This window comes from Protopterus annectens, chromosome 2.part1 (genome assembly GCF_019279795.1).
Source record: "Protopterus annectens isolate FY-2018-M chromosome 2.part1, PAN1.0, whole genome shotgun sequence".
NCBI classification, from domain to species: domain Eukaryota; kingdom Metazoa; phylum Chordata; order Ceratodontiformes; family Protopteridae; genus Protopterus; species Protopterus annectens.
Window position 1 is genome coordinate 1,004,646,977 of NC_056729.1, and position 20,572 is coordinate 1,004,667,548.

The window sequence follows — 20,572 nt, forward strand, 5'->3', positions numbered from 1 at the left end:
TAAGACTTGGTTGCTTTTTGGTATGGGTGGCATAATACTTGATTGTAGTCAGATCAATAATGGATTGGTTGTAAATGTTTGGTGATATTTTGAAGTGGCTGGAGGGATAGGGACTGGGCAAGGGTAGGGTGGAGTACATTGGTTTTATGTATTAGCTGGCTATAGGGTGATAGGAGGTGGTGACAGAGAGTATGGATATTGTAATACATACTGCATTTAGAAATAGGGGCGATTTGAGAAGTATGGTTTGAGGACAGTGAGACATGTAGCAGCACATTTAGAATCTTGGGGCTACTGCTAATAAGCTAGGGGGGTAGTTTATAGGTTGATGGTGGGAAAGAATAATTATGGGCTGTGCTATGATGTGAGGTAGTGTGATTTAATTAGTGATGTAAATATGTTTGAGGTGGGGCTAGATTGGTTGAGAGAGGGGACTGCATAGTGAGGGTTGATGTGTGAGGTCAGGTGACAATGTGCTTAAAATAAAAGTAGGAGTATTGGGGGCTGGTGGGAAATAGTGACAGGGTAGGGGACCGAAGTGAGCCTGAGTGAAGCAAGGGCGGAATGAAGTAGGGCCGAGCTTTCTTAATAGACCATTCTAAGCCAAACCAATTTCCTTCCCAAAGGTGAGAACCAATCACTATACCTAGTGTCTGTGAGTCGTGTCTAGGACTACCCATTGAACACAATAAACATTGAAAGGCTAATCATCGAATGCAATTCAGTGAATGTTCATTCATCGAATGCCCACTTCAGCAAATGTGTGAGATGGGGAAATTAACTAGTTGGCCAACACATCCTTGCGCCTCACACACTGCAGTATTTCAAACCTACCCAGGTGGGGGGCTTTAACCCACACACTCCCCCACACCACCCTAACTACATCTATTAACTCCAAGATCGCACTACAGTGGGGAAAAGGGCAAGAAATACTGCACTGTGTGAAATGGGGAAGTGTTGGCCAACTAGTTACTTTCCCTGTCTCACATGTTCACTGAAGTGAACGTTCAATGAATGAACGTTCGCTGACTTGTGTTCGATGATTATCCATTCAATGTTTAGTCCATTTGATGGATGGTCATAGACACCTGTGAGTCAAACACCTTAACCATTATACCAAGCCTCAATCTTTTATTAGAGTATGTGATATCATTTACTGCTAGCTCGATATAGTTTGGAGTATTATCTTTAGGTTTTCTAACATAGTTAAAAATGATCTATGATGACTATTTTTTGCCTGAGAGAGAGAGAGAGAGAGAGAGAGAGAGAGAATATTTTACCTCATATCTAGCTTCTGTTAATTTGATCAGGGGCTGGATTTCCCAATTAAGTTTGGTAAAATGGTTGTTGGCATCTGAAAGGTTGCATTTATTTTGTTTGTTCTTTTTATTGTAGAGCCTGTTTATGTATGTGTTCTACCAGATGGGTTTATTTTTAAATTTAGTGTTTTGTTTATTTATTTTGAAGGAGGACAGATACTTCTAAACATCTATTTACATGTTCACAGAATTTGGTAGTAAAGGATTTTGCATTCATAGATGAGTCATCGAGGTGGAAGGGAATGTTGAATTTAGTAAGGTCATCACTCAGTTTTAGTACATTAGCTTTAGTATAACCTCTGAAGACTGAGTTATTGGTGGATACTTCCTGCTTCAGTATTATGGTGTATATGCCTGATTTATGGTCCAATTTTAAAACGGAGGATACTGCAAATGGTACAGAACAGAGCTGAATCATATTGGTCCAGGATTCTCCCCTTGTAGGGGTGCAAACTAAGTATTCCAATAATTTGTATTCATGAAGTCCAGAAATCTGTGGACATACATGTTTAGGAATGTATATGTTTCCCAGTTGATGGGGGTAGTTGTAGTCCATTAGTAGAATGGTGTTTGGCTAGATGCTTTGGGTTCCAGACTAGTCAGGTAGGAGATATGGGCCAAAGAAGACATGGATGTGGGTCCTATAGATAGCTATGATGTGATATGAGGTTTATTTAATGAAACTGGACATGGAAGAGTTACAGGCTGTTATTCTGCCTAATGAGTCTAGAGATTAAATTTTGTTTTACTATTATAGAGACCCCAGCACCTTTAATGCTTTCTTCTAGCATGGTAGCAGATATTGAAGCCTTGCACTGATATGGTGCTTTCAAAGTTCTTAAACTTGGTCTTCATGAAAATACAAATATCAATGCATTTTAGGATCAGGACTGCTTGAAGGGACTGTAGTGTCTTTGTTTTATTTTGTTTTTGTTAAGGCTCATGCAATTGAGCAGCAATACCTTCATATTATCAGTATTTTGCTTTGCTATGTTAGAACTTTTGAAGACTGACTTTGCCTAAAAAAGGCATTGTGGGGGTGGATAAGTTTTTTTCCAATATACAAAAGCTTTGGAGGGGACAGGTGCAGGCCGTGCCTGCCAAAGCAGTTTGGGCTGCCTACTATGTCTTCTATGACAAATATATATTGTACCCTCTTTAAATAATACCAGACACTAAGCCAGCTGTTAAAGTCAATCATTGTTTGTTCATCCTGCTCAAGGCTTTGTTTGTATCTGTCTCAGACATGTATTCTGAGAGTTCCAGCATATCTATTTTCATACAGTTCAAGGAGGTATGCCTCAGGTCATTTACTCAGATGTGTACTATGACTGTGTCATATGTGTGATTGAGTATATGCATTATGTGATGAATCCTGGCCCTCAATAAGAAATAGAATGTGGCCCTCCCCTTGATCAGCCTGGTGAGTGATACATCACTGTGTCTCACATTCAAGTCACCTGTGACTGGGATGTTGGGCTATGGGGAAGTTTTGTATTATGGGCTTTTGAGACACCATGAATTATAGGTGCATGTTTCATGGTGAGCATTGCTTGAGTTGAGTGCTTTTGAGTTTGCTGATGAAGTTTTGATGCAATAGTGGCATCTGAGAGGCCTTTGAGGTTTAGGTATTTTGGTTTTAGAAGCCTCAGCATATGTAGGTCTTTGCGTTTGGTCTGTACTTTGTCTGATAGGTACATTGGGGTGTTGTGTGCTCCTGATAATCTGTTTGGTATATGTAGCTTCTTTACTGAGAGTTTTGCCTTCAGTGCTATTTTAAAATTTAAAAAAATGCTTGTTTTAATTTTTGTCTGAACTGTAAAAAAAAAGCAGCAGCAAAGGCTTTGCAATAGCAAAACATTAATGAGCTTTTTTAAATGTTTTTTAAGATAAGCTGTTTTGCAATTTGTGAAAATTGTATTAAGATATGTTTTTTTTTCTCCTGACCAAATAAAGCTGTCATAAAATATAACATTTGAATATCCCTGATTCTCCTTAACTTACATAGCTTAATTGGGGCAATAGTAGAACAGACAAATTGCGTATGAGTTCATTAATTTCATTTTAAAGTTAAACTACCTTTTCACTTCCCCGCATTTGTTAACTTTTCTCTGACACTCTGTTTTTGTCCATTAGAAATTTAAAGGTTCCACTCGAATTTTTAAAACTTTAACTGTTGTCTTTCATTTCTTTTGGATGTTTCTAGTTACTTTTTATTTGTGTTCTCTCCATCCCTTCTGTTCTATAATTTAGAAATAAATCCAGTAAGATTTACATTTTAGTTTGCATTCAGGAGAGTTTCCTAAATCAAACTTTTAGAAGGACAAGGGTATAAATCTTGATAGAGAGATTCATAGTTTTGCTTGTACTGTGCATATCATTTTAAAGCAGATGACTGCTTCGAGTGGAAGTTTATATCAATAAATATGGAATGGATTAGATTAATATTCTTGTCTGGTAAATATAAAAAGTTTGATGTGTTAAACTCATTATAATTTTATATTTTAAAAATTGCTGATGTGTTTTGTTTGTTTCAACTGCAATAAATGATTTGTATTGTTTTGGTAATTATTCTATACTTATGTTGACAGAATATTTTCTGTTTATATGTTTTATTTTATCTGTTAAAAATTATCACAAAATAACCCAATTGTTTTTACTTTCAGCATAATACAAGCTAAACACTGCTTGTTAATTCATTTTGTTTCCCTTATACACTTTCCTGGTTTTATGTTATCTTTGCCTTACATATGTTTATATTTTAAACATTTCCTAAGCTAATTATCAAATATGTATTTACTATGCTTATGTCTTTCCAGTGATTCTATATCTAGTCCTTCATCAGACACATCTCTGTTTATTTTTCAACCATCTTGAATGTATAGTTTTACTTGCAATTTCACATGACGCAGAGATTAAGAACAAAATGTACTGCTGCATGTGATATAAACTGTACAGCAAAGATAATAAACAGCTACTGGTGTAAATATATATGACAAGGAATGGAAACACCTTGTAAAAAAAAAACAAAAGCTGAGCAAAGTAATTCTGACTAGTATATCATAAGTTAGACAAATAAGCTGAAAATGAACATGAAGCTTTATGAAATCATTACTCTGATCCCAGTAACTACCCATGAGTAACATACATAAGTAACTTGTTTTCCTTCATTCAATGTCATGTAACCCAGTCAGTGGATGTTGTAGATAAGCAGTGATGCCCTTTTATCAAAAAAAACAGAAAAAAAATGGAGAAAATCTGTGAAAGACAGAAAGTAGAAGACAGGGATAAATGAAAAAGGAAGGATGGATCAAAGAAGAAGCAAAACAGGAAAAGAGAAAAAAGATGTCTAATTGTGGAAATTTCCATTGTCATTCAAAATTGTGTATATAAAATGGCTACATTTCTTCTTGGAAAAAAAAATAAGGACACACCAGGGCAATGCTGGAGGATGACACCCCCAAGTCAGTGATAAGAGATGTTTTGGCTTTTCATGTTTCCATATGAGGTGTCTCAGAGTAAAAGACATGACTTGTGGAAAGCAGAAAAGAAGGACTGGAGCACACTAAGCTTCATACCCCCAGGTAAATAAAGGTACTGTTTTTGTTGTTTAGCTTTCTTTCAGTCACCCATCTATAAAATAGTATTTTAGCATTCCCGCTGTGCACAAATTAGATGTCCCAGAAAATAAACTTTCCTCAGACATAATGCAATTCATTCTTGTTCTGAGATAAATATCTCATCGAAAATTAAAAATGTATAACAACAAAAGCTTTACATCTGCATCAGAAATGACTGAAACCAAAAATAAAAAAGTACAGGATAACAGTGTCTCAGAGTCTTAACTGTTAAGAGTCCAAGATGCAGCTCTCCATCTGTTTTTTTTTAAATTAAAATTAAAACTGTCCATTTCAATAATTCTATTTTTATTATATATAAGGTATACTATTTTCTGTTTTCTAAAGTTCTGTTTTAGTTAGTATGTCTTAAACTGCAGACATAGCTTTGACTAAAATATAAAAGGGCTTCTTTTTCTTTCAGCTGCTTGCATTAGGAGTCACCATAGTGGATTATCTGTTACCATTTCTTCATGTCCTCTGCATCTTGCTCTGTCACACCAACCACCTGCATGTCCACTCTCACCCAGTGGCGGCTGGTGACTTCAAATTAAAGGGGGGCTACAGGAGCCAGCTGAATGGGTGGGGCCAATGGGAAGGGGTGTGGCCAATTAGAAAGGGGTGGAGCTATGCTCAAAAACACAACTGGAACTTTAATACTTTAATTAAATACGCTGCCCTGGGTGCCAAACTGTCATTACAAGAGTCCAATCAAGACAAAATGAAGTGTAGAAGAAAAAAATATTTCAAATGCATTGGCTACATGACAGCTTACGTAATTACCTAGATGGAAACAAAAAGGTTGTGAGGCATGAAAAAATAAATTACTTTTTAAATATATTACTGGAATACTAGTCAAAATCAAGTATAAAAAACACGCTTCTCCTTGCACCGCAGTTCTAATTATAACTTATATTCAGCTTTATAAAAGTACCAAGTAACATGTTGAAAGTAGAAATCTCTGTGATACCCCACTTGTAAAAATGTTTCTTATCCAAAAAAGACCTGCTGCCTGACAACAACTATCTACTTGTTTCATGGGGAAAGCATGATCAAAGTAAAAAATGAACTGCAAACAAGAAACAAGCTCAAGATAAATTGCTTAAAGGATTACTGCGCAGGTTATGGACCATATATGATAGATTGGCATTTTGTTTAGTTTACGAGTAAAGCCTTCAAGGATGACTGCAACTATCCAACAAATGTAATGAGCTTCTGAAAATACTGTAATCCTGTCCTTTATTACAAATACTGTCATACACATTCCAATACCTAAGGCGTGTACATTATCTAGTCATGTAAATATTCTCTGCATGGCAACAACAAAAAGTCTTTCAGTGTTGGTAATTATTTAACAGCATGCTTATTAAAGGTTACTTGCATCTTACAATCTCAGACAAGCTTACCCGATGGTCATTAAAGCATTGCTACTTAAACACAAAGCAACAGAGCACTGCGACAGCATGCATTTTCTGAATAATAAGAAGCATAAATCAACAGTATAAAAATATGACAGAAAACCAGAACATTCTGCAAAATCAAGGACAGATGAAAAGCCACTATTGTATTTGTGTCTAACTTAGATGGGGAATACTCTGCACACTTACACTACATAACTGCTCCTTGCCTTGCTTGAACACATCCAGAGTCACTACATGGGGGAGTGGGTCTCTAGCTGATGGTGATGGCTCTGACACTCATACCTCTCAACCTCAGAGCAAGAAATCTGGACAAAGCCATACATAAAAGTGGGACACTGGCCCAAAAATAAGGACAATTTTTAAATATTGCTCTTATAATCTTAGAAAGATAATAGAATGGTACTAGGTCTTGCATTAGTATGAATTTTCTGAGGGGTATGAAATCTGAAACTGAAATGTTTGCCATTATTTTCTAACGTCAGTCTTTAATGATTTGCCACTAATTTGGCAGAAAACCACAATTTTATGAAAAACAGACCAAAAATGTGATGCAAAAATATAAACTTGCCACAAAATACAGCTGGGAACCTGTCAAAGAAGAGACACCTTTTTAATATTAGTACTGTTAACTTGACCAGCTGACAAAATAAGAGCATCTACATGCATTTCTGAAATAAAAATAATCTATAACTCTGATCATTACATTATTTATAATTGTAAACCCTCCACATTTTCTTCCAAAATTGCCATTTTGCGGAGGGGTTATTAGAGGAAGAGCAACATTTTGAGCCAAAATTGGGGACAGTTGAGAGGTTTTGATATTCCTAATTCTATAAAGTGATTTATTTGCACATACCTCTCAACCTCTTAATACAGGAAATATGGACAAGGCCAAATAAATATATTGGGGGAACATACAAACAGTACTAAAAATTGCTCTTGTATAAACTTAAGACAGTTGATAGAATAACAGGTCTTGCGTTAGCATGCATTTTTCTGAAGGTTATAACGTCTGAAACTCAATGTCTATCATTATTTAGTGACTTCATTCCTAAATGATTTGCCAGAAAACTACAAATTTTATGAGGAACAAACCAAAAATAAGAAGCAAAAATCTGGAAAGTTGAGAGGTATAGTTCAGCTGGGGCTGTCTGAGTTTGCTACCCTTCCCCCTCACAAAATCATGGTCGAATGGCACCTCCCCCCTGCAGCCATTCCAATGTCCCTTTCCTTGGTTATTTCACCCCATTTACTATAAACAGTATAATGCATACTGCTTTACTTCTGTGATGATTTGGATTTTGTTTGAAAGTTTTATTTTGCATTTTACAGTACAAACCCTTATAGATATCTGCTAAACAATGCAATGCAGTTTAACAATGAAAATAGACTTAGCATTAAAACTTCTCTGCCCTTGAAACCCACATTCATTGAAACAACATTGAAACCCACATTCAAAGAAAATACATTTTGCCAGTAGCAGATAAAGATTAACTTTGGGCTATTTTCAAATCATAGGCCCCTTGAACATTAAAAATACACATGCTCTTTGATACACCTTCCTGATTGTATTAAATTATATTCCTTGTACAATACAGTGCAGTTGTTAGAGGGCATTTTACATTTATTGTTTTCAACATTTTTTCAGTAAACAATGAAACAAAATGCATGCACCAATGACAGAACTGCCCAATTCAGAACATTTCCATAATAATGTATAGTGTATACAAGTGTATAGTCATCCCCTTTGGCAAAAACAAAGTGCCCACAAATTACCACATAGGTGGTAATCAAGAAGTAATTAGGGACCTGGGGACCCAAGTTGATAGCAATCTCTCATTTGACAACCACGTGGCCAAAGTGGTTAGAAAAACATTTTATATAGCCCACCTAATCATGAAGGGATTCACATCTAGATCAGGGGAGGTCATCGTGCCTCTTTACTCATCCCTCATCAGGCCCATAATTGAGTACAATGCCCCTTTTGGGATGTACCTTACCAGACACCTGCAGCAACTGGAAAGACCCCAAAAGTACCTCACCAAGAGGATCAAGGGGCTCAAACAGATGCCGTATGCTGCCCGGTTAAAGAAACTCCAGCTCTACTCAGTGGCATACCACCTGCTCAGAGGCGATCTGTGCCTGACTTATAAAGCCATGTCCTACCCGGAATTAATGGACATGCTGCACCTCAGAAAATCCAAATCCCATTGAGCTACGTGCTCGAGGGACTTAAACCTCAGCACTGAAATAAATAGGACATGCTGGAGGGACAGATTCATAACCCAAAGGCCCCCTTCACTCTGGAATAAAATCCCAGTCCAGGTTAGGCAGAGTCCCTCACTGACTCTCTTCAAGAGGAATCTTGATGAGTGGATGGGAGATCATAGGTTTACCCCGGGTATCACTTCTGTGTCACTGTTAGACAGAAGCGCAGTATACTAACCTTGAAAAAGGGCATAGCAAAATTAATTTAAAATGGGTGGCGAAAGCCATACACACTCTGGCTAGGCTTATAAATGCCCTAGGGCAGATAGCCTAGTATGAACCTATGAACCTATGAACCTATAAAAAGTCTACTCAACCTTCTATAGTCCACCAGTATCAGTAAATATGCACAATCTCTGAAGTAGTAAAATCCACATTAAAGAAATCTGTAACTAATAAAGAGGCTGCTGCTAACAAACAACTTTATATGTCATTGTTCCATCTACAAATAAAGTGCCTGTTCCCCTTGAAGAATAAATTGTCTATGTTGCATGCATTAAAAAAATGATAAGCTGGTAATACCACAATAGGGAATGTATCGCAAACTGATAACAGGTTCATAGTTACTAGGTATCTTTGCCAGAAAGGACTGCAGCATCCACCCCCTTTACAACACAGTACAGTATCAGCAATGTATCTACCTACTGTGGGAGTAGAACCCACATCCTTCTGCATCAAAAGCAAGTACACTACCTGTTGTGCTATTAACAATGCAAGCAGACGTAGCATAAGCAGCACTAAACTTTTGTTCCCCTGCAGCTCTCAGCTCCTTGTAAAATCTACTCAACACTCAGCTATATCTCTGAACTTTGCAGCACAAGAAATCTGGAAAAAGCCAACATTTATTGGGGGGGGGCAAAAGGCCAAAAACCAGGGACACATTTTAAACATTGTTTGTATAATGTTGGAAAGTTGCTATAATAAAATGCTGTGTTACCACCATACATTTCACTGCCACGTCTTGAACCCAGGGGACCCTGTGCAAACCAATCAGAGAAACATACCACTATGCCAAATCAGCTGAAACAGAGGAAGACAAACTTAAATGGCTACCATTTAGTGAATTCAGTTCTCACCATAGCTGTCAACCTCTTAGCAAAAAAGATCTGAAAAAAGCCAACATTGTGGGAATACAGCTGCCAAACATAGTCAGTGAATTCAGTTCTCGCCATAGCTCTCAACCTCTTAGCAAAAAACATGTGGACAAAGCCAGTAATGGGGGGAATATAGCCCCCAAACATTCAGTGAATTCAGTTCTAGCATAGCTCTCAACCTTAGCACAAAATACCTGGACGAGGCCAATAATGGGGGAATACAGTCCCAAAAATGTGGGCAAATTTCAAATATCCATGTTATAAACTTAGACAATTGCCAGGATAAAAGGTTTTGTTTTACCATGCACTTTCTGAAGAATATGAAGTCTGAAATCCAAATGCCTGCTATTTTTAAACATTTGTTAACCAGGAAACTAGTCTAACTTGGAACAAAACAAAGCCAATTTTCAGCAGAGCAGGGGGAAACACTCCAGACACATCTTTGTAAGGGATGGGAGGACATGCAGACTCCACACAGAAGGCACCCCAGCCAACAATCAAACCAGAGAACCTGTAGCTGTCAGGCAACAATGCTACCAGTGCACCACTGCACTGCAAACCTTTGCAAGGAAAAAAATGAAGATACAGAAACCACAGATTTTATGAGGAACAGAACAAATATGAGGCAAAAATCTGCAATTTTTTACAAATAGTGGTTGGTAGGGAATTCAGGTCCTTACCACCTGCATCCAAGATACAGGGTTCAAGCCTGAGTATCTCTACCTCTGATGCTTACATTCTACTACCACCTATGTGCATTGTACATTTTGTAAATATGTACCTACTTCTGGGTGCCTCATGTTCCCATATTATACTACTATTGTAAGACTTGTGATCTCCTGACTGCACTATGAGTTTGTTTTTGCATTTAACTGTTTTCTGCCTCATATGTTAGCATTTTACCACTTGTTATCCAACTACTATTATTTTAGTCTACTGTCACTCCTCATTAACCTATGTATTTCACCTTGTAACTTCTTTGAGCTTTTCTCCCTAGGACTCCACTGAAAATGGACACCTGTTGTCCAGTCAGATTTATCCTGGTAAAACAAATGTTAAATAAAATAAATAACTTTTTTCCTCACACAGCTCTCTCTCTCTCTGTGCTCTGAATGAGAATGGCAAGTCCTGGTGCATCGAGTCCAAGGCTGTATTGTCGCAAGACAGTGAAAAAAAAAACTGGGAGACTACAACCCTACAACCCCACAAGCTTTAGTCTTATAGTATTATATCCCATTTTATGTAGGTATGCATATATATGAGAAGTAGTTCACAAACACATAAAACATGTATAGCAGCAGGTGACGTGCACTGCATTCAAGTATATACTGTATTGGTGAAAACAGACTTAAGGTATGATATATGCTCTAAAGGAATGCTTTGACCAAATAGCATTTCAAAAAAATGCCCCCCTCCCAGAAAAATAAAACTCTGTAGCAGCAATGTCCCTATATGTAGTCCTTATTAAACCCCTGAACCATTCCCTACAAATAATACATTTATGGCTCTCCCTGAGCTAACTGCATATGACCAAGCAATGCATACACAATGAGTCTATTTTTGTTACAGCAAAAATAATAGATTATCTTGCTTTGACATTTCTTGCCAGTACAGTTACCTTGACATATCATGACACAGTGTTGCATTGTACATCTTTAATGCTAAGAAATGGCAGGCTTAATTAGAAAGTGCTAAACCTGTGAGACACTTCCTGGAAACTGACAAAAAATAAAGGACCTTAGGGCAGCAGAAGTTCTTCCAAGTCTTTAACCTTACAGAAAATAAATAAACATGACATCAGTCTTTTGCATTAAGCATACATACCTTATAACATGTAAGCACTATATAATATTCATAGAAAAGACAATTTTAAACATGGCTCCCTTATTTACTCTGTTCTATAAAAATGTAAACCTACTTCAATAATGAATGTTATAGGTGGAACAAATATTATACCAAAGAAAAATAATAAATAATAAAGTAGTGAGTTATTAATTAAATGAACTTACTTGAATTTTTAAAAATATTTTTAAAACATACTATTAAATGATAAAATGAATTGCCCCTACCATGCAAAAAAAGGTAAAAAAGAATTAAAAACATAACACAGTGCCTGGATAAAAACTATATTTAATAATAATTCTACCCTTTTACAGCTTAGCAGCTCTTAGTTTTAGCACTGGAGTAACAGAAACCATCTCACTGATACCAGATGGGGTACTGGCATCCAATGTAGGTTGACAGTATAATTCCTTATATTCAATTTATTTTCCCAAGCCCCACCTCTGATATCCTGAGGGGTTATGTCTAAAATGCCAAATGAAAAACCTTTGAAATTGGTGCATACAGTGGAATCTCTATACAGAATGTTGTTAACTTCACATTTCTTAACATCTGCCATCTCCATATTGAGGCTAAGCTGCGCTTACAAAGCTGCAACCAAGTCCCTTTACCCACCGCTATGTGTTAACAGGGAGCATAGAAGCAGTGTATTAAAACATGTATATTTTAAGGCATGTCATAAGACGTGCATTAAAAAGGTGAAGACAGTTGATGCAGACTCAAGTTAAGGCTGAAAAGGGAAGCTTTTTCTCTCAAAGACAGGATTCCCTAAAGCTGTGTGATATCTGTCGAAATGAATTAGTCAAAGACAGGAATGCTGTATGTATAAAAATAAGAGACTGCAATAGATTCTTTTGAGTAATGTCAGTATGTGAAATATATTAGGAAGGTCTGCTTGTGAGCAATTGAGCATGATAAATTAAGTTCAAAATAAGCAGCTGTAAGTGCAGTGCATTCTAGAGCACAACACAGTCTGTCAGCATGACTCACATGGTCACAAAGGCAATACTTCACACTGTATACTTACTTTAGTTCTGCACCTTCACTCTGTTCTTCTTCTAACTTCTTTTCTTTCTTCTTCTTCTTTCTTCAGTTCTTCTTATGTTCTTCCTTCAGCACAGGCTGCACAGCACAGCTGACAAAATATTATAGCGCCCAAATAAAAAAAATTAAAATCCAATGGCAAATTATTAATAAAATAATTGTTCCTTCCCATGTGACTGACTCAGACAGTCACGAATCAATCCACAAGCCCACAACTGACTATCTGATTGATTCTCGCTCTTTTCCCAGCAGATAAAGCCCGGGAAGAGAGTGACAACCAATCAGCAGCATTTAGCCCAGCAAGCACGTCACGACGTGCCAGCAGACGTCGCAGTCCGAGCCCCTTCCAATTCTATGCGGTTTGGAACCGCATAGACTTCTGGGCATCACAATGATGCCTTAATTACTCCACCGGGCTGCAATAAAAACAAAAAAAAATTCTATTTAAAACCGGCGCAACCAGAGGCGGTTAAAGTGCGCATGTGCATACTTGTGAGTCGCAGACTCGGAGAGACAAACAATTTTGCATTTAAACCAAAAAAATACATCTATCTACTGTCACACAAAAAAAGGTACTTTTTTTTACATTTTCTTTTTTTTAGCTGAGGGGGCTGCAGTCCGGCAGTCCGATGCCACGAGCCACCCCTGCTCCATAAACTTTATGTTAGGCCTTCCTCTTTTCCTCTTATCCAGCAGCTCTGTCCTTAGCATCCTTATCCCAATATATCCAGCATCCCTCCTCAGCACATGTCCAAACTGATGCAATTTCACATCTCTGGCTTTTTCTCCAAACTGTCCAAGCTGAGCTGACCCTCTAATATACTAATTTCTAATCATGTTCATCCTCATCACACCCAATGCAAATCTTAACATCTTTAACTCTGCCACCTCCAGCCTGCCTTTTCATCAGTGCCACTGTCTCGAGCCCATATAACATAGCTGGTCTCATTACCATCTTATAGACCTTCCCTTTCACTCTTACTGGTACTTGTCTCTCACAAATCACTCTTGACAGTCTTCTCCACCTACTACAGCCTGCCTGCACTCTCTTCTTCACCTCTGTTCCACACTTACCATTACTCTCAACTGTTGATCCCAAGTATTTAAAGTCATCTCCACCTTCGCCAGCTGTACTCCCTGCATCCTCACCATTTCTCTGTCATCCCTCTCATTCTCATGCATATATTCTGTCTTAGTCCTGCTGACCTTCATTCCTCTCATCTAGAGCATATCTCCACCTCTCCAGGGTCTCCTCAACCTGTTCCCCACTCTCACTACAAATCACAATGTAATCCGCAAGCATCATAGTCCACGGGGACTCCTGTCTGATCTCATCTGTCAACCTGTCCATCACCATTGCAAATAAGAAAGGGCTCAAAGCTGATCCTTGATGTAATCCCACCTCCACCTCGAATACATCCATCACTCATATTGCAGATCTCACCACTGTCACACTGCCCTCATATATATCCTGTACCACTCTTACATACTTTTCTGCCACTCCCGACTTCATCATGCAGTACCACAACTCCTCTCTAGGCACCCTGTCATATGCTTTCTCTAAGTCCACAAAGACACAATGCATCTCCTTCTGACCTTCTCTATACTTTTCCATCAACACCCTCAGAGCAAACATTGCATCTATAGTGCTCTTATTTGGCATGAAACCATACAGTTGATTACTAATCATCACCTTCCTTCTTAACCTAGCTTGCAGAAATCTTTCCCATTACTTTATGTTGTGGCTAATTGTATCCCTCTGTAGTTACTGCAGCTCTGCACACCACACTTATTCTTAAAAATTGGTACAATACACTTCTTGTTCACTTCTCAGGCATCCTGTCATTTTCCAAGATTTCGTTAAACAATCTGGTTAAAAACTCCACTGCCATTTCACCTAAACAACTCAATGCTTCCACAGGTATGTCATCTGGACCAACAGCCTTTCCATTCTTCATCCTCTTCATAGCTATCCTTACTTCCTCCTTGCTAATCCATTGCACTTTCTGATTCACTATCCCCACTCATCCAAGCTTCTCTCTCTCTCATTTTCTTCATTCATCTGCCCCTCAAAGTACTCTTTCCATCTGTTAAACACACTCTCCTCATTTGTGAGTATGTTTTCCTCATCATCCTTTATCTCCTTTACCTGCTGCACATCTTTCCTAGCTTGGTCCCTCTGTCTAGCCAATCGGTACAGGTCCTTTTTTCCCTCCTTAGTGTCCAACCTTTCATACAACTTACCATAGCCTTATCCTTAGCCTTCGCCACCTCTCTCTTCACCATACACCTCATCTCCTTGTACTCCTGTCTACTGCCTCCATCTCTTTGACCATGCCACATCTTCTTCACCAACCTCTTCATCTATATACTCTCCTGCATTTCCTTATTCCACCACCAGGTCTCCTTGCATATATATATAACATACCAAAAAGCCTGTCAAGTTATCAATAAACTGTAACATGGCCTAGAGGACAAAATAATGGTACTTCAATGGAGGCAAAGGTAAATGAACTTACCGGACAGGCAATATGCATTCATTTTATATGTTGGAACATAGGAGGATATTCTCATCCTTGTTGTTGTTGTTGTGTCTTTTGGCTTTTCCCGGTTAGGGGTTGCCACAGCAGAACTCCTGTCCGGTATTGATTGGCGTTAGATTTTTACGTGCCGAGTTGCCAGCCCTGACGCACAACCTTCAACGAAGATACGCCCACTCACGCATGTCTTCACACAGAAGACGCTCTAGCTGAGAACTGAACAGGACAACGTCTTACTCTAAGGTGACAATGCTACCGCAGCACCACCACTGCAGTATAGGAGGATATTCTCATCCTACAAAACAGAAATGGATTTTTCAGAAATAAAAATGCCCAAGTAGCCCTTCTACAAGAGAATAAGCTTAAAAGTAGGCAAGTCCATAAGTTGCAGCAATAGGAATGCTTCTGTTTATTAAAGATCATAAAGCTACTGAAAAAATAGAGAGGTTGGGGAGCTTTATTTCACAGAATTTTAAAGGTCAAATCTGAAATCTTCGGAATAAACACAACATGAAGATGAATTTATCGAGCGATACAATTCAGAATACTAAAAATGTAATAGGTAACATCCATGCTGTAACATGACGTAACCCAATAACCCAGCATTCTTTGAATACTTTTTTCAAAAACTGAAATCCGATAGTGAAGGAGGGGAAAGTACAGGTAGTAGGGGTGGAGTTCAATGTTATCTACTGAAGCCTGAAATGGGTATGTTACATGGTAGACAGGATTGCAGTGTTCAGAATCAGATGAAAGGTAAAATGAATGAACATGCTCTAGTAGATATATGGAGGAAAAAACTGAGCAGAGGATATCATTTATTTTTTCAAGGGTGGGGGGTGGCCAGCAGGCTAAAGGGTTGGATTACTTTCTTATAAGTAGGAAATATCAGCTAAGAGTGCCTCTGAGGGCCATATTCAAGAGATAAATTTCAGACCATTCCCTCTTAAGTTTGTCAATGGTATTGGACTAAAGACAGCTTAGACCTGGCTCATGGAGATGGGCTCGGTATGTGTTGAGAACAAGAGAATAACATAAAAAGTTAAGGAATGGGATACATTCTATAATATCTGACAATGCTACTGGGAAGAATGCTTTGCATTTTTAATGGTGAGAAGGGGTGAAAACAACACCAGGGGCTTGCTTAATGGCACTGGAAGCTAGAAATAGATGACTACTGACCAATATCATGAGAGAGAAGGACAATATGTTAAACAAAGTACAGGAATTAATTCAAAAAGAGAGTAACAATGCATTTATCCTGTTTAAAAAAATTACATCATTAAGGGAGAATAAGAAAACTACATAACCAGAAGTGACTTTTGGGGACTTTAAGAGGAGAAGAGTACAAAATATATTCCATTGGCTTATAATGAAAATATAGAGAATAATTAATGGACAGTATAAAGCATTAAACACAGAATTTGTTAATTTTATCTAATCAAATAAGGGAAGCATTTCAGTCATATTGTAAATGAATATATACAAATGTGAGGGATAACATGTAGCAGAATGGTTTTAGAATACAAAGAATAGACAGAAGATGAGGAAAACCAGTAGGAACTAAAACAACCCATTACAAGAGTTCAATATAGTTATACAGAATATAAAAAAAAGAAAAGGGATTGGGCCTGGATGGTTTTCCTCCTGAATTTTACAGCTGTGGGAAGGAGGAAGTAGCACCAATGTTAAAATGCTATTGTGAGGAGACTTGTAGGATGAAAGCAATTCCAAGAGACATAAACCATTTGCTGGAAATATTGTACTACATAAAAACATGGGGGGATCAGAATAGATCTGGCTAACTACACACTGAGGTCAGTGATAAATTGTGATATAAAAATAGCAAGAATCATAGAGAAGAAGTTGGATGAGTTTTTGCCCAACATCCAAACAAATTAGTCTCATAAAGAGTAGACAGATTAGAGTATGGATAATTGGTGTATCTTTGCCAGCTTTCTTGGAAGTTATCAAACAGGATACTAGAATTTGAAGTTAATTGTAATATTCTATTTGAAGTATTACCAAGGAGACATTTTGGAAATGTGTTTATTCAGTGAATCAAGCTGTATGACTGGCCAGTGCTGTTACATAGAGCCCTAACTCTGACCCAGGTTTAATTAGAGAATCACATATCTAAGCTCTGGCAGAGAGGGATGGGCTCAAAACCAATAAATCCTCATAACCGTTTGAAAGGACACCATTAATAAACTTGTAAAAAAACTGTAGTAGATGCCCAAACAAGCAGTAGAAACACCATAAGCTCCACACATATAATGAAACGAAAATCAGGTACCAAAGTCTTTAATTGTTCAGCACTTTCATCCCCTGGTTGAACCTTCAGGGACTTCATCAGAACTAAATAACCCCCTTCAAGTCAAACCTTTTTATACATACATAATTAAATCAATTAAACAATTAGGTAAATAATTGATTGGTAAAAACATTTAAAGACATACCATAAAAATCACAAAACAATTACATACTATGTAATAATAAATATTCCTTTAAAAATATATATAAAAGTAGTAAAATTAAAATATGAATACTTGTAGCTTAGCTATCCCAATCAAATGTTGTTGTATAATATCTTAAAATACTAATGTGTTTTTTCTCAGCACTGGAACCAGGGACACATAACCATTTAATCCAGGTTCTACCAAGGCATTAAGCTTAATAATCCAGTGGAATTTTCTAAGGTCAACTTGAAGTTCCCACCAACCACCTCTCAAATTGTGTGGGACAACTTCTAATATTACAAACTTGAATTTTGTGTCCCCTTGACAAGCTAGTGTATGCCTATAAAGGGCATTATTGATGTTTTCTTTGGCAATAGCATATAGGTGCTCGTATATTCTAGTTCTAAATTTCCTTTCCATTTTGCCAACATAAAAATATGAACATGTTTGGCAAATGGAGATGTAAATAACACCTTTCGTATTGCAATTACCTTTATGCAATGGGATGCCCCTACTGATACCTTCAATGTTCACTACATCATTTTCCAAAACAAAGGGGCATTGAATACATTGACCACATCTAGTAGTTCCTTTAATTGACAAGGTTCTAGGTGTAATAACATGTTCCATCAAGTATTCGAAATGTTTTCCTGCTTTATACACAAAGCTTGGTAGTTGGCCTAAGATGTTAAATAAATCTGTTGCCTTTAAAAATGTTGCAGTTCCTTTTAATAATATCCCTAAGTGTTGGTTCTCCTACACCAAATGGGATGACCATACTCATGTTGTACCCCACCATTACTATTTGTTTGTTCTATTTTTGGATTATCTCACCACTACCTAATAGGGGCTTATATTTTGTCCCCCATCCTTCTACCATTTGTTTCACAACCCTATCAAGTATCCCACTAGGGTACCCCCTTACCCTAAACATTTCTGTAGTATTAGCTACCTCTTCCAAAAAAGTATATCATGTAGAGCACATTCTTCTTGCCCTTACCAACTGCCCTTTAAAGATGTTTCTCTTAGTATGGAAAGGGTGACTGCTTTGGAAATCGAGGTAACTATTAGAGAAGGTTTCCTTCATATAAATTCTGGAAGCAAATCTATAATTAGACGTGTCCCTAGAAATCATCACATCCAAATAATTGATCTTATCAATAGAATGGTTAGCTGCGAATTTAAAAAATGAACATATCTGGTTAATGTAATCCAAAATAAATTTAGATTAACTCAAGAATCCTTCCAGAGAATAAAAATATTGTCCAAAAAATGATAGTAAGTAAACCACAACTGTTAGTAACTGCTTGTAAAAATATATTTCTTTTCCCGTGAATAAAGAACCAAATTGACATAAATGGGGGCACATGTTGCCCCCATTGCTACCCCCTGAGTTTGCCTGTAGAATTCTCCTTCAAAGGTGAAATAGTTGTTTGACAAAATATAATCCATAACTGCCATAAGAAAATTAATCATGGTGTCTGAAAATATAGTAAGTTCCCTAATGGCATCATGGAAGACATCCAGTCCCTCCTTGTGGGGAATCGAGGTAAATAAATCCACTATGTCAGTAGTGGAAAAAATCACATTCCCATTAAAACAGCTTTCATTAATTTTGGACAAAAAATCTCAAGAGTCCTTGAGTAAATAATTGACAGAGTCAACTGAGTCTTTTAAAATTCTATCCACAAATGTGCATAAAGTGTGTGTAGAACTATTGCGTGCAGAAATAATAATCCTAAATGGGGGTTGCTGAATACACTTATGCACTTTGGGAATGCCAAAGGCTGCTAGTACTAAGGGATGATCTGTTTTCAAAAACTTATATAAGTCCTCTGAGATAACTTTTTGAAATAGTCTTTCAGGAATAATTGAATCTTCCTATGTGCTAGAGTAACTTTATTCCTGGATGAAATCTGATATTTTTCAGTTTCAGAGAACATTATGGTAAGCTGATTCACTTAATCAGTACTGTTGAAAAGCACCACACCCCCACCCTTATCAGGCTTCATGATTCTAAGCATTTTGTCTGTTCTAAATCGATTTAAAAGTGTATGCTCTTGTTTGTGCATCTACTACAGTTTTTTACAAGAGGGGGATGGGCTTGTTTATCCTTGGGGAGGGCATTTGTCTGGCCATTCCTGATGGTAGGACTTATCTTTGGAGGGGAGTAGCCCATGGATAGAATAAAGGAACATAGGGGTGGGAGGAATAGGGGTAGGTCATTTAAATAAAAAAGAATCCTCTTGACAGAAGCAGTCAATGGCATCAACCCTCCCCAGGATGTTCTTAAGATCTATGCCAGCCTCAGTCTTATCTCTATGCTGGGGTAAAGTCTCAGGAAGGAGGGAGGATGTGGTAGACCCAGTGGTAGATGAGAAACTGGGAAAGTATGAAGTGAAACAAAACTGCACTGAGTAGGAGAAGCAAATTGAGGGGATGCAAAGGAACACAGAAGGGAGTTAGGTATACTTATGAAGGGTCAGTCATAAAAAACTTACAAAACTTGTATCAAAAGATAAGCATACTTTTAATGCAAAAAGTGTGGCAGAACATTTATCACTGTATGCAAAATAAATGTTATTAAGATTATGAGTCTTCCTCATATTATACACATTATAAGACATATTCCAGTGATGATTGATCACCCATTATTGGCTAAGATACAGACTTTACCTGAATAGTAGGCATATCATTGTAAGATTCCAATACAGGAGCTGTTGACATTATCCTCAGAATAGTATTTAAACGTTTTTGCATGCAACAAGATTAATTCTCCATGCACATGTAGTAGTGTGTCGACATGTATAATTTTGATCATTTGGTGTTGACATTATGCACGCCAGTATTATTTCTGTTCAACAAAGATAAGTATATGTACATATATATATATATTTATATATATATATATATATATATATATATATATATATATATATATATATATACACACACACACACACACACA